The 13,894-nt window shown below is 44.2% G+C and overlaps 1 protein-coding gene across 2 annotated transcripts in view; it reads left to right on the top strand.

Moving 5' to 3' along the window:
* Positions 1-13,894, top strand: part of LOC117531055 (zinc finger MIZ domain-containing protein 1-like) — a 319,309-nt gene that overhangs the window by 200,708 nt on the left and 104,707 nt on the right. The window lies entirely within an intron of this gene.

Here is a 13,894-nt window from a genome sequence, read left to right as displayed (position 1 = left end):
AAAGTCCTCAGTCCGGCCGCAGTGAAGCTGAAGCTGCCAGCTTCACTGCGGATACACCCCGTTTTTATGTGTCAAGACTCAAGCCCTGCCATACCTCACCACTGTGTGCCCCAGGACCAGCGCCGCCTCCTGCCCGGATCATCGACGGGGAGCCCGCGTGGACAATACGCTGGCTCCTGGACGTCCGTCGAAAGGGCCGGGGGTTCCAGTATCTGGTGGACTGGGAGGGTTATGGCCCCGAAGAGCGCTCCTGGGTGAAGAGGAGCTTCATCCTGGACCCGGCCCTCCTGGCCGACTTCTACACCCGTCACCCGGACAAGCCTGGTCGGGCGCCAGGAGGTGCCCGTTGAGGGGGGGGTCCTGTTGTGTGGGCCGCTGAAGAGGAGGTACTGCTGGCCCACCACCACAAGATGGCGCCCTGCTTGAAGTGCAGGGCTTCAAGCACCAGAGGGCGTCGGAGCGACCGGGAGTGACAGCTGTCGCTCATCATCTGTACCAGCTGTCACTCATCCACTACACATCACCACCACCATAAAGGCCAGACTGCAACTCCACCTCCCCGCCGAGAAATCAGCTACCAATCAGGTAACTTCTCTGCTGACTTACAAAGTAACAATCTGAACTTCTTCGCAGCCGTTTTCCTGTGGTGTGTCCTTATCTGTGGGATTGGCATTTGGTGTGATCAGCGACGGCTTCGCCTCACACCCCAAACCAGATAAGTGGTTAAACAGGAGCTGCACGAGTGTGTGATTGGAGGTGGAGGTGCTCCCTCCTAACTAAACACTGACTGTGGGATTACTGAGTGTGCGAACTCACACTCATCAGTACTGTCTCTGTTCTCTGCCAGCAGTACCGGGTCTGACTGCTGAAGACAGTGGCCACCTGGGGCGCAGGGCTTGGTGGTTCCGGTGTTCTTCAGATCCGTTGGTGGTGGAAGCTGTGTGGGATCCGGCTCTTCTCTCGCCAGACGTCTTCTATCGTCGAGCCTGCCCACACGTCACCTTGTGTATAATTGACATTCCACCATATTGTTATTGTCTGTACTTCGTTGTGCGATTCACAACATTAAATTGTTACTTTTTGGCTTATCCTCCTGTTGTGGGTCCGTGTCATGACACTTTCACAACATGGACTTCTTTTCCATTCTTGCTTGATGTACAACGTCAGTTGTTCAACAGTCCGGGGTCTCCGTTGTCGTATTTTGTGCCTCATAATCCGCCACACATTTTCAGTGGGCGACAGGTCTGGACTGCAGGCAGGCCAGTCTAGTACCTGCACTCTTTTACTATGAAGCCATACTGTTGTAACATGTGCAAAATGTGGCTTGGCATTGTCTTGCTGAAATAAGTAGAGACGTCCATGAAAAAGACGTTGCTTGGATGGCAGCATGTGTTACTCCAAAACCTGGATGTACCTTTCAGCATTGATGGTGCCATCACAGATGTGTAAGTTGCTCATGCCATGGGCACTAACACACCCCATACCATCACAGATGCTGACTTTTGAACTTTGCGCTGGTAACAATCTGGATGGTCTTTTTCCTCTTTTGTCCAGAGGACATGACGTCCATGATTTCCAAAAACAATTTGAAATGTGGACTCATCAGACCACAGCACACTTTTCACTTTTTGTCTGTCCATTTCAAATGAGCTCAGGCCCAGAGAAGTCAGCAGCATTTCTGGATGTTGTTGATATATGGCTTTCGCTTTGCATGGTTGAGTTTTAACTTGCACTTGTAGATGTAGTGACAAACTGTGTTAACTGACAATGGTTTTCTGAAATGTTCCTGAGCCCACGTGGTAAGTTCTTTTACGCAGTGATCTTGATTTTTAATGCAGTGCCGCCAGAGGGATATGAAGGTCACGGCATTCAATGTTGGTTTTCGGCCTTGCTGCTTACGTGTAGAAAGTTCTCCAGATTCTCTGAATCTTTTGATTATATTATGGACTGTAGATGATGGAATCCCTAAATTCCTTGCAATTGAATGTTGAGAAATATTGTTTCACGCAGTTGTTCACAAAGTGGTGATCCTCGCCCCATCTTTGCTTGTGAACGGCTGCTCTTTTTATACCCAATCATGACACTCACCTGTTTCCAATTAGGTTTTGTTTGAGCATTCATCAACTTTCCCGGTCTTTTGTTGCCCAATCCCAAATTTTTTGAAACATGTTGCAGGCATCCATTTCATAATGTGCAAATATTTACACAAAAGCAATAAAGCTTATCCGTTTGAACATTAAATATCTTGTCTTTGTGGTGTATTCAATTGAATATAGGTTGAAGAGGATTTTCAAATCATTGTATTCTGTTTTTATTTACATTTTACACAATGTCCCAACTTCATTGGAATTGGGGTTGTATCCAGAATATACTCAGCAGATCCCTGCGACCCGATCCTGGATAAGTGGTTGAAGATGTATGTATGTATATATAATCAGTGGATTTATTAAAAATGTAAAATAATCATTATTTTCTTTCTTTTTGTGCCTTGGAAAGAGACAGAGCTGTATGCAAGATTTTCTTCTCTATTTTGTCCCATTTTAAATTTTTGCACTTTATCTTCACTTCAATTTATTTCATTTATATAGCACCAAATCACAACAAATGTGCCTCAAGGCACTTTTTAAATAATCAACAGATTAAACAAAAATTATTAGATTAATCAATGCATATAAAAAAAATATGGATTCATCGATTAGAAAAATAATCATTGGCTGCAGCCTCAATCCAACATTGTAAAATGCTACATTGCTAGAGTATCTCTTAGTTTTCCTGTTCAACTTCAAATTTAAACTTATTTGAAGTGATATATTTAAGTTTGTAAAATAAAAAGAGAGAATGTGGAGGCACTGGACAGTTAAATTGTGCTATAAAACAAGTTTAAATACAATAAAAGGAAAAACTCTGAAAATGCCATACAAAGTGATAAAAGCCCAAATTTTACATGTTGTAAAATTAAATACTATGTAGACATACAATATACATTTATTTTAACAGCACACTTTAATGATTTTGCAATACGTCATCACTTTTTTTACTAAACAGAATTTTCCTGTCTCAGTACCTCTGTGCCCCATTGTCTTTGTATATTTAGAGTTGTGTCAGGAAGGTGATCTGGTGCAAATCTTGAGCCAAATCAACAGATGGATCCATTTCTAAAATCAACATACGGATCCACTATGGCAACCCCTTTTGAAACCAGTTTTATTTTGGCCTTGTGCAGACTGTCAGTAAAAATCCAATTTATATGCATATCCAATTTGGATCTGATTCCATCCTGTAAGTTTTTCCCATATCTGTTTCAACTGACTGTGACTTCACGTCACAGCCAGAGCTGGTGACTCTCTTCTCCTCCTGCTCCTCCCACTTACTATAGCATCCGTTGTGGATTAGGTGGCAGATTGGGCTGTAATACGGACACAGAAATTGGATATCGTCACTTGCTATACGAGGTCTATTAGAAAAGTATCCAGCTTAATTTCTCGAATAGCAGCACGCCCCACAGCCGCTGGGGGCTGTCCTTAAAGCGACAGTAACACTCCTTATTCTCTACCAAGCCCGTAACATTTTCACCAAAAGCCAGATAAATTTTTCTAATGGTTTCCAGCTGCCAGTGTCTAACAGTTTATGAAAAAATTCTGATGGAAAAAAAGCCCAAATCATTCCGCCATTTCCTGACAATGAAAATCCGCCAAGGGGGTGGACCACTCCTCACTCAAAGCCTGCTCACAGGCGAATGACGCAACCGACAGGCATGGAAAAACTCACACATGCGCACAAGGGTTCAAGCTTGTCTGACACAATCACACGTGATTCAAATCCATATGGTTTTTGAAAAAAATAATAAGGTCGGATACTTTTCTAATAGACCTTGTATAACTGCTTATGCAACAATCACACTTTGCACCACTGTATTAGGAATCTGTATGGTTCTTATCTGAACAATCAGATATCTGAAATTCACACCTACCTTGTTTGGTTCAGAGTTTCAGACATTTCGTTTTGGTGAGTGTTGTGCTGACATGACTGGCACAACCCGTCGGGTATCCACACTGTAGAGGGCATCAGGTCCCCCTTAGCCTGCACAGAGAGCCGCTTCTTGGACATGTTTTGGACAAATATGCATTTAATGCATTGCTCCTCACGCCAGCAACAGAGCTGGCAATTCACACTTAGCCCCGCGATATTTGCTCACAGCTGTGCATGTGCACTCAGAATGTAACAGTGGTCTATTACAATTTGGTGGAAAGTAAAATTCAACTTGAAATGACGCATAAAAAAAGTTTATCCATTCAAAAAGAACTACCCACCAAAATGAAAATAACCCAAAGTCAGACAAACGCACGTCTACAAACCAATCAGTGTTTAGTATCAGGAGACACAGCTGAGATAGATGATGACATCGTGTTAATGCATTACTGTTGAGCGCACACCTACCCAGGGAGCAACAGTCAGACATTAATTCTCCCCCAAAAGAGCAGGACAGTTCTCGTTTGAGTTATCTCAAATCAGACTGATGTGATTTCATAAAGCAAGAATGTTATCAGATCTGAACCATCACCCAAATTTTGGAGAACTCCACCTCGCCACAAAGTCTGCTCAAAGTCTAGTCTTCAAACAAACAGCTGTCAGTTGACAAGGGTAAAGGTTAATTTATGCTCCACTTATGTATCTAAATCTGTTTGTGTATTTCAAACATCTTAAACGTCACTGCTCACGTACTTCAACGCGTCCTTTACATTGGCAGGAGTGCTAAAAAAAAAAAACCCACCCGAGGGTGCTGCAGATGCCCTTGACTATTTCGGACATCATCAAACATGGCAAATGTTGAAGAATTTGTGATAACGTTTTACTGCAATAGAAACAAATGCATAGACAGCATTGCTCTGTGCAGCCTTTAAATAGTTCACACCAAGATTATACATAAAACTCAAAACACCTTCAGCAAAATATTCCACCGTTATTAATGTTGTTCTTCATGTCTTTTTGCTTTATGCTGCATTTACACATAACGACGACAAGTCACGAATACCATGAAGTATACATTCTTGGCCGCTGATCACGAATGTGATGATTTGAGGTAGAAGCATCAGGTGTCCTCAGGAACTGTTGCAACCTGTTAATGGTACGTGTTGCTGGCGAATTATCAGGAACCATTATGCACGGTCAAGAATAATGTTCCGCGCCATTGCGCGTAATAGCACATCGTTACATTCTGTCACATTGTGAATGATGCGAATTGTCTCCACACACACACCCATATTCATCCATCAGCTGCTGAACAATTCAGATCGCTCCAGTTTGCTCCTCAAAATCCACAGCAGAACTTTGTGACTGCATGCTTAGTTCGGCTCTGTGTCATGGAGTGGCGCAGAGAGAAGGAGGTGAGAGATCCAGATGTGTGGCTCCACACAGCTCTCGTCTCGCTCGTTTTCTCAAACATCAGGCACAGCAGCAGCAGGTGGAACACCTGCAGGAGCACGCTGAGGAGCACTGGAATGAAACTTTTAGCCGACTTGGAGTCACTGTCCTTCTTCAGCATACTGCAGCAATGAAACTGAATGTGGTGCAGCAGGGTTTAATTGTGCGCACATCAGTGAAGAATGCTGTTAGATAACCCAAGGATCACCACTAATCAAGACTGATCAACATGCTCAGCTGCGACCTCCACGACATGAGGTGAAATGAGGGTGTTGTGTGACATTCGTGGAAGATTTTTTGACAGCCAAAAACATGCTCCACAAAAATCACGAATATCATGCACCAACACGCTCTATTAAGAAACCTATTCAGATGTGTTAAGTCACGTTAAGAATGTCAGGAATGTGCCAAGAATGATGCAAATATGACATTCGTAACGCATCCTGCCGAACTGTAAACGCAGCATAAAGATTATGTCTCACTTGAACCTTGACTATACTGCCCCTATGATTATGGTGGCATTGCTCTGCTTTGTCCATATCCGGAAAGCTTCACAAAACTGCTGCAATTACAGACAAAATGTAGGCAAAGTCTGGACAGATCCATATTTAACATAGAGCATAAATGAGCCTTGACGCTACCTTTGTCAACGTGGTGACTTGTACTGCAGGGTGCAGTACAAGTCACCACGTCACCAAGCTTCCACTTACGCCCAGTCTTCTAGGCCACACTGATAAAATTTGCTTCGCCAATCCCAAGCGTGACGGCGGCTTTAAGCAGGAAACACGTCTTCATCCAAGCAGCCTGTGTGTCTCCCTTAATGACACGATGTCTGGCCCCGGAGCGACCTGATTGTTTTGGCTCACAAGCCATTTATATGAATAAATTAAATCTGTTTACCACTTCCCCGTGCCTTGACAGCTCAGCTGAGAGACTGCGTAAAGCGGCGAGGGTTCATGATCCATTTGTTCTGCTGTGATGGTGGGATAAAGCTAATCACTGTCTACTGTTTTCCCGCTTTGACTGTTTTTCTCCTGCCCAGCGAGGTGCACGACTCGTTATATTAACAGGATAGCGGTTCCCTTTGAAGCTGTCTGGACGGGATTGGGCGTCTGCGAGAATGTTTAGATTCGTGTGCGAAACTGTGACAGTTCAAGGAGCAATCCCTCTTACCGGCTGGAGATAATGTTCTGCTTTAGTTTCTTAATTCAATATTATTCAGCGTCTCCCGTCTTCCAGTCCCCACAGCGGCGCCACATTAAATCCGAGGCCTTTTTCAAGCTGCACTTATGTGACATGATCGCGTAATGAGACAAACATGGACCCTGCCTGACGAGAGACAATCCAGTCCTCTGCGGGGTGCCGAGTGGAAACAAAGCTTTTAAAGTGGTGATACGAGGGAAGAAAAACATTGTTTTACCCCAGAGGTGGGCTGATAGTGCCGTGAAAAGCCCATTTGAAGAGGTAGGCCTCATCTGTCACCGGGCAATGGAGAAGGCAGCCATGCAGAAGCCCCCTGATTATAAAGAGATAATTTCATCCAATCCTCTGGTGGTGCTCCATCGCCTCGCCGCCATCCTCCACTGCCTTTCAAATTTGTTCCCAGAATGGATCTCCTCAGCCGTTTCGTTTTATTACAGCTCCCACTCAGTACATATATTTTAGCTCCCCCCACCACCCCTCCCTGAATAGGGAAGGAAAGTGGGCGCTCTCCCACCCACTTTGCCACCTTACCACCCTCCCACCTGGAGCGCTTTTTGTTGTGCAGGAATCCACGGCACTTGCGACTTGTTGTGTAATGCGCGGCGTGCAGTTGCAGCAAATTAAGCTAGAGTTACGCGTGTCTCGATGCAGACCCCCCCCCCCCCCCCCCCCCCACACACACACACACACCCGTGCACATTTAGGCAGCCGGATTTCTGAGGCAAACAGGTGATCCGCAGCATCTACCAAATAAGTTCACGTAAGGTAAATGCGCAGAGAAAACAATATAAGATAACATCTGCGCGTTGGGAACGCACAAACAGAAAAGGAGGGGGGCTGGGGGATCATAATTGCATCTGTTGTCGTATCACAGCAGCATCCTGAATTTTAATCTTCACTCTTTAATTCCACTCTCGTTAGTCATTTAAATTGATAACAAAAGCACTACTGGTTAATTAGAAGAGTTAATATCCAAAAATTAAATTACTCCCTGACACTGTCGCGTCATGGTCTTTGATTGAGGGAGGCATGTGACTGGGTACGTGTAAATATGTGCAAGCATGTTTGTTTTCTCTACTCTCCAAGTCCCAGTTGATGCACAAAAACCTGATCTTTCTTTCTTTTGTTAGACCTCCGCTGGAGGTAAAAAAGATGACATGAAGAGAGAAAGAAGAAGCATTCAGATCGTGAGGGGAGCAGGTCAGCGCGCTCATCAATAACCACAAGGTCAGACAGGCAGCGCTGGGCTGAGTGGGCCCTGTTAGGAAGCAGCAGCTGAGGATTTGTTGAGCTTGTAAAAGGCTTAAAGCAACACCACGCCGCCTTCTCCGTGCCACTCGCCAGGCCTTTGAAGGGACAGGGAGACACCTGCTGGCAGCTAACGGGCATGGAGTCTGATGGTGTCGGAGTGCAGACTGCAGAGGTGCAGGAGATGGGGATTTAATTAAAATTATTGGACTTTATTTATTTATTGTCACAATACAGAGGTTTTTTTTAAGAAACTTGCTGTGGTCTCTTGAGAGGAGGATGTCTTTTTACCGAGAGCACGCTGAGCACAAATGACCAGAAGTAACTAGAAGCACAACCTTTGCCCACGTCCGAAAAGCTTCATTGTGAAGAGTATTTACTGGAGTTATCTCAGAGAATTAATAATACCTCCACCAAGGCCCAGCAGTCCTCAAGTCTTTCTGTCCTTGTCCTCTGTTTCACTCCAAATAACGTGTGTCACTGGATAAAAAGTAAGCAAATCCTATTCAGTGGGCCAGGACAGTCATTGATGCAGCATGAAGCAGATGACTACTCACGGATGGGACACCAGTCCATTGTAGGTCACATGTCCAGCCTAGGCCAGCACCCATTCCATTCAATTTCTGTTAAGTTTATTTGTAAAGCTCCAAATCCTAACACAAGGCATATCAAGGCACTTCACAAGAGTAGGGTCCAAAAGAGCAGACCCAACTCAGTTGGGTGACCATCCATTCTGGCAACCACAACAATAGAAAACATCAGCACAAAGCAATGCAATATAGAGATTTGAAGCTGGGTGGACTGAGACTGTGCAGATAAAGTGGCATCAACGTATTTGTAGTCCAGCAGGTGTCCCACTGATCTACCTGCTCTACCCCTGGGTGTCATGATCAAAAATATTAATGAAAACATTATGGCTCTGAACCTTAAAGGTTCTCGTCAACACTTTCACCAGGTTTTTCTTTATCATTTTGACATCTGTCTTAGAATTAAGCCTTTAAAATCAGATCCGTCTACAAAATGAGCAGAAGAACAGCGTTTCATGATGCAGTAATCCCAATTATACAAAAGAAAGCACAAGATAAACTACAGGCTCCAGCACAGTCGCCTTGAATGTCAGTGGCATCACTTCTGGGAGGGTTTAACATTTCTAAGTTGCTATCTGTAAATTAATGGGAGATTAGCAGAGGATTTGATTTGATTGATGACTTGTGGTCCAGTCAGCTTTTGAGGAGCCGTAGCAGCAGGCAGAGTTTAGCATGCATAAAATATATGTAAAATGATTTTTGCTGTAATGTAACATGTTGAGTATGGATGCATGTAATGAGGGGAGGGTTTGTGACAACCCTCCTCGCAATGTCTGTTTTGTGATGAAAACTGGAAATGAAGGGGGCAGTTTGAAAAATGAAGAAAAAACTAAGTGGGAGGTGGAGTAAAATGGGGCACCTTGCTGCAGGCTTCACCTCAGGGAGCTTTGGTGGCTGCTGTTTGCATTTTACTCTGACAGGTTGTAATCTATTATTGCACCGGAAATCAGTTCACTTGCATCCACTTTCGCAATACTACACCAATAACAGCCTGGCACAGTTCACTTTAAAGGAATGGATCGGTGTGATGGGTTTAAATCATATTTGGCTGACAATACGCCCATGCCTTATGAACATGGTAAGGACAACAAGGCCTTTGCACCCAGTCCCAAAATTAGTGCCTGTATTTCCACCCACTTGTGTGCCTGGCCCCATCCCAAATCGGAGTGCACTTTCGACACAACTCTTTGTGTGTGTGTGTGTGTGTGTGTGTGTGTGTGTGTGTGTGTGTGTGTGTGTGTGTGTGTGTGTGTGTGTGTGTGTGTGTGTGTGTGTCCTCCATCAAAATAGACTCCAGAGTCATCATGGCTGTTGAGGCCTGGATTATGCCTTCAAATGACCTGTCTTTATGAGAATTTATAATCCCATCTGGCAGTGTGAGACCACATTGATTGTAACAAGCCAAAACACTCCGTCAGCAAAGAAAAGCAGTGGAAGAAACTCATGTGATGGCTTTTTTTAATGAGGTTTCGAATTTATGGAGAGGAATGCACTGGTGCGGCCTTCTCTCCTCTCAAGTACAGGCATGATCAGCTCCAGTAGGTAGCATAAAAGCTCTTTAGCCGTCTAGTGGAGTAGATTACTGTCCCCGACGTTAAATCCAGCTGGAGACCCCTAAGTGAGCATTATCAGCGTGGTGCAGCATGCTGCCCATTCTGTCTCTCACTCTCTGTTCCCCCTTCCTCATATTGTGCACTGAAATTTCTCACCGTGTGATGGTAATGGAGAAAGATGGGGGTGGGGGGTCTCAGCAGGGGGAGTAACGGTGCAAGCGTTTGAGTGAGAGATGCTGCAGTAGCGGTTGTGGGAAGGGTTTTGACAGGATGAGATAAAGGGTAGGTGGGGTGGAGGAGGAGATGGACAAAGATGAAGTGTGCACCACCCCTACCCATTTTCTACACACAGCACCACCCACATGTGAATACACTTGGTCCTCCTCTTGGAACTGCAAGTTCCTGGGAGTTATAGCCAGAAATCGGCGTGTGGAATTGCTTTGATATTAAACACAGCATTCCCTGATCACCTTAAATGTTGGGTGGGCGCTTTTGGGTGTTTTTATTGTAATGGAATGACAGTGATGGCAAAATCCTCCATATAGCGCCTCAACATTATAAATTTGCCCTGTTTTTAATTCCATTACCATTGGACTACCCTATGTAGCATGTCCTATGTCCTCGTGTTTGCTTTTTGTGAAAACTTAAAAAAACAAGGAAGAAAAAAACAACAGGTGCCAGTAAACTGCAATTCCAAAATCAATAATGCATTGGAAAGTTGTTTTGTTAAAGGAACTCTTATTTAGCCGAAGTGCAGAAGGGGGAGAAATGAACTGTCGAGCATGCCTGGGCCTCGGCTGCAGATAATTGTTAACCAAAGATTACATAATGGTTAAGTAATGTAAACAGAGAACCACATGCCAAGTTAATGTTCTCACAGGCTACAATGAAAGGATTTTCTTCATTTTCTGAGGTACTAGTGACAGACTGGGGAGCTCTGTGCAGTTGTCAGAAAAAAAACTCCAACAAATTAAAAGTAACAAGAAAAAGTCACAGGTAAAAAGTAACAATCAAAAGTAACAGCATAAATGGAGGCCGAAGGTATAGAGGAACCACACCCAAACCTGAGCGTTACTTTAACCCTTTGATTGATGTGTTGGAAATTTTTACCCGAGGCCAAAATATGGCCATCGGGTATTGCGAAGGCCTTCTGTCTGTCCATCCGTCTGTCTGTCCATCTCTCTGTGCTCAGCATAACTCGAGTCCTATTACTCTCAGGGTCTTCAAATTCATAGGGAACACTCTTGGGACACAGACCTTGGATAAGTTCAAAGATGGCTAACCTTGACTATTTTAAGAGATCAAAAAGTCACATTCTGTTTTCTATTTTTATGTGCAAATGGCCGAGGGTATTTTACCATTGTGTTATTTTTTTATTGCATGGGATCAAAATGAATAACTGTACATATATGTATACCATATTTTCCGCACCATAAGGCACACCTAAAAGCCTTACATTTTCACAAAAATCGGCCGTGCGCCCTATAATCCGGTGCACCTTATGTGCACACCGAATTCCAAAATCTGTAAAAACGACCGATGATGTTGTCCTTGACCGTCGGAATATCGGACCATTTCCCGCTGACACAGAGACGTAATACGTAATGTACGTACGCTGGCAGCGTAGAGTACGGGGAGAAAATGAGTGAGTGGCTGAGAGAAGTGTATATAAAGAGACCAGATGTTTTTTTTTCCAACCATCACCGTCCCTGCTGATCTGCGACTCCATGCGTGCCCATCTCACTGCTACAGTGAGAAACCACATCAAGAAAACTAATTTGGAGCTTGCCGTCATTCCAGGAGGACTAACAAAAGAACTCCAACCGCTGGACATTGGTGTAAACGGGGCATTCAAAGTGAAGTTGCGAGCGGCTTGGGAGCGATGGATGACAGACGGCGAACACGTCTTCACTAAGACGGGGAGTTACGCCACCATATGTGAATGGATTGTGGATGCGTGGGCTCAGGTTTATGCTTTAACTGTTGTCTGAGCTTTCGCAAAAGCCAGCATCATTGCTGAACAGCCACCTGGCAATGAGACTGACTCCGACGATGATGAGAGGGAAGATGAGTGGGAACCTGGCGTGTTTGATGGCGAAATTGCCCAGCTGTTCAATTCAGACACAGAAGATGAGGACTTCGATGGATTTGTGACAGAACCATAATAAAAAATAATGTGAGTATTGTTAAATACCGGTAGTTCAAAGTTGTTAAAAAGTTAAAATAAACTCACTGTTTTGCTTGTGTGACCTTTTTTTTTTTGTAGACTATATATTTTAGCATGTGCCTTATAATGAGGTGTGCCTTATGTAAGGGTTAACTACCCACTAATTGAGGGCGCGCCTTATAAACCGGTGCGCCTTATGGTGCGGAAAATACAGTATATATATATATATATATATATATATATATATATATATATACACGAGGTCTGTTAGAAAAGTATCTGACCTTTTTATTTTTTTCAAAAACCTGATGGATTTGAATCGCATGTGCTTGCATGAGCCAACCTTGAACTTTCATGCGCATGCGTGATTTTTTTCATGCCTGTCGATTGCGTCATTTGCTTGTAAGCAGCCTTTGTGTGAGGATGAGTGGAGCCTCTCTTTTTTTCTTTGCAAGGAAATGGTGGAACAACTGGAGCAGCACAACTGCATCAAATTTTGCCAGAAACTGGGCGACAGTCAGGTGGAAACCATTCGGATTATTCAGACCGCTTTCGGTGACGATTCTAAGGGCATCACACAGATTAAGGAACGGTACAACCGGTTTAAAGACGTCCACACAACGGTGGAGAGCGAGCCGCGCTTCGGTCGGCATCAACATGCTGAAACGACCAGATCATTTCCAAAGTGAACGCTGTGGTGATGTGGGACCATCGTGTGATTATCTGAGAAATTGCGGAAGAGGTGAACATCAGCACTTTTTCGGCACATTGCACTGTGAAAGAACATTTTGCCATGAAAAGAGTGGCGGTGAAATTCATCGGCATGAAGCTGATGGCGCAGCAAAAGCGCCACCGTGTTGAAGCCTCACAGGACATGTTGTGGCATGTCCACGTCGTCCACAATCTCTCAGATAGTCATATGACTGAAAAGCCACCGAAAGCTGTCTGAATCTTCCAAATGGTGCAAGAGCTGGGCATGCCACAACATGTCCTGTGATCCAGTTGTTCCACCATTTCCTTGCAAAGAAAAAATGACGAGAGACTACACCCATCCTCACACAAAGGCTGCTTACAAGCAAACGACGCAACCGACAGGCGTGAAAAAAAATCACGCATGCGCACGAAGGTTCAAGGTTGGCTCATGCAAGCACACGTGATTCAAATCCATCAGGTTTTTGAAAAAAATAAAAAGGTCCGATACTTTTCTAACAGACCTCGTATATATATGTCTTTGATTTTTGTCTGGCTGGGGTTTGAACCAAGGATCCTCTGGTCTGAAGCCCAATGCTTCAGACCAGGCACCCAGCGCTAAGCTGCAGACATCTTTACCATCCTTAAAAGCTCTGTCAGATGAAGAACTGGACAAATTCCTGTCTCATTTTTTTTCTGGATTGAGGAAAACAGACGTGTTCAGAAGCACATGTATGCTTAGCAGTGTGTCAGCGGGTCTTGTGCAGGGTGGAGTCAAATCCTGTGCGGACACAGAACCATCTCTGCCCCACTGCTGTCAGCTTCCTGTTCCAAGAAGAAACACCTAATTTTCAATAAAATGTTAAATGTCGGGTGTCATGGTAAACAAATGAATGTTTCCATTCATGCAATGGAAAAAATATCTGCATGTGCTGAAAGATGGAACTTTCAACATGAGCAGATATTCTTACCATTGTACTTATAAACAGTCATTATTTGCATACTGATTGTTGACTCTTCTTGAC

The sequence above is a fragment of the Thalassophryne amazonica genome, chromosome 18, assembly GCF_902500255.1.
Source record: "Thalassophryne amazonica chromosome 18, fThaAma1.1, whole genome shotgun sequence".
NCBI classification, from domain to species: domain Eukaryota; kingdom Metazoa; phylum Chordata; class Actinopteri; order Batrachoidiformes; family Batrachoididae; genus Thalassophryne; species Thalassophryne amazonica.
Note: the sequence above shows the minus strand (reverse complement) of the source record. Positions and strands in the feature narration are given on the sequence as shown.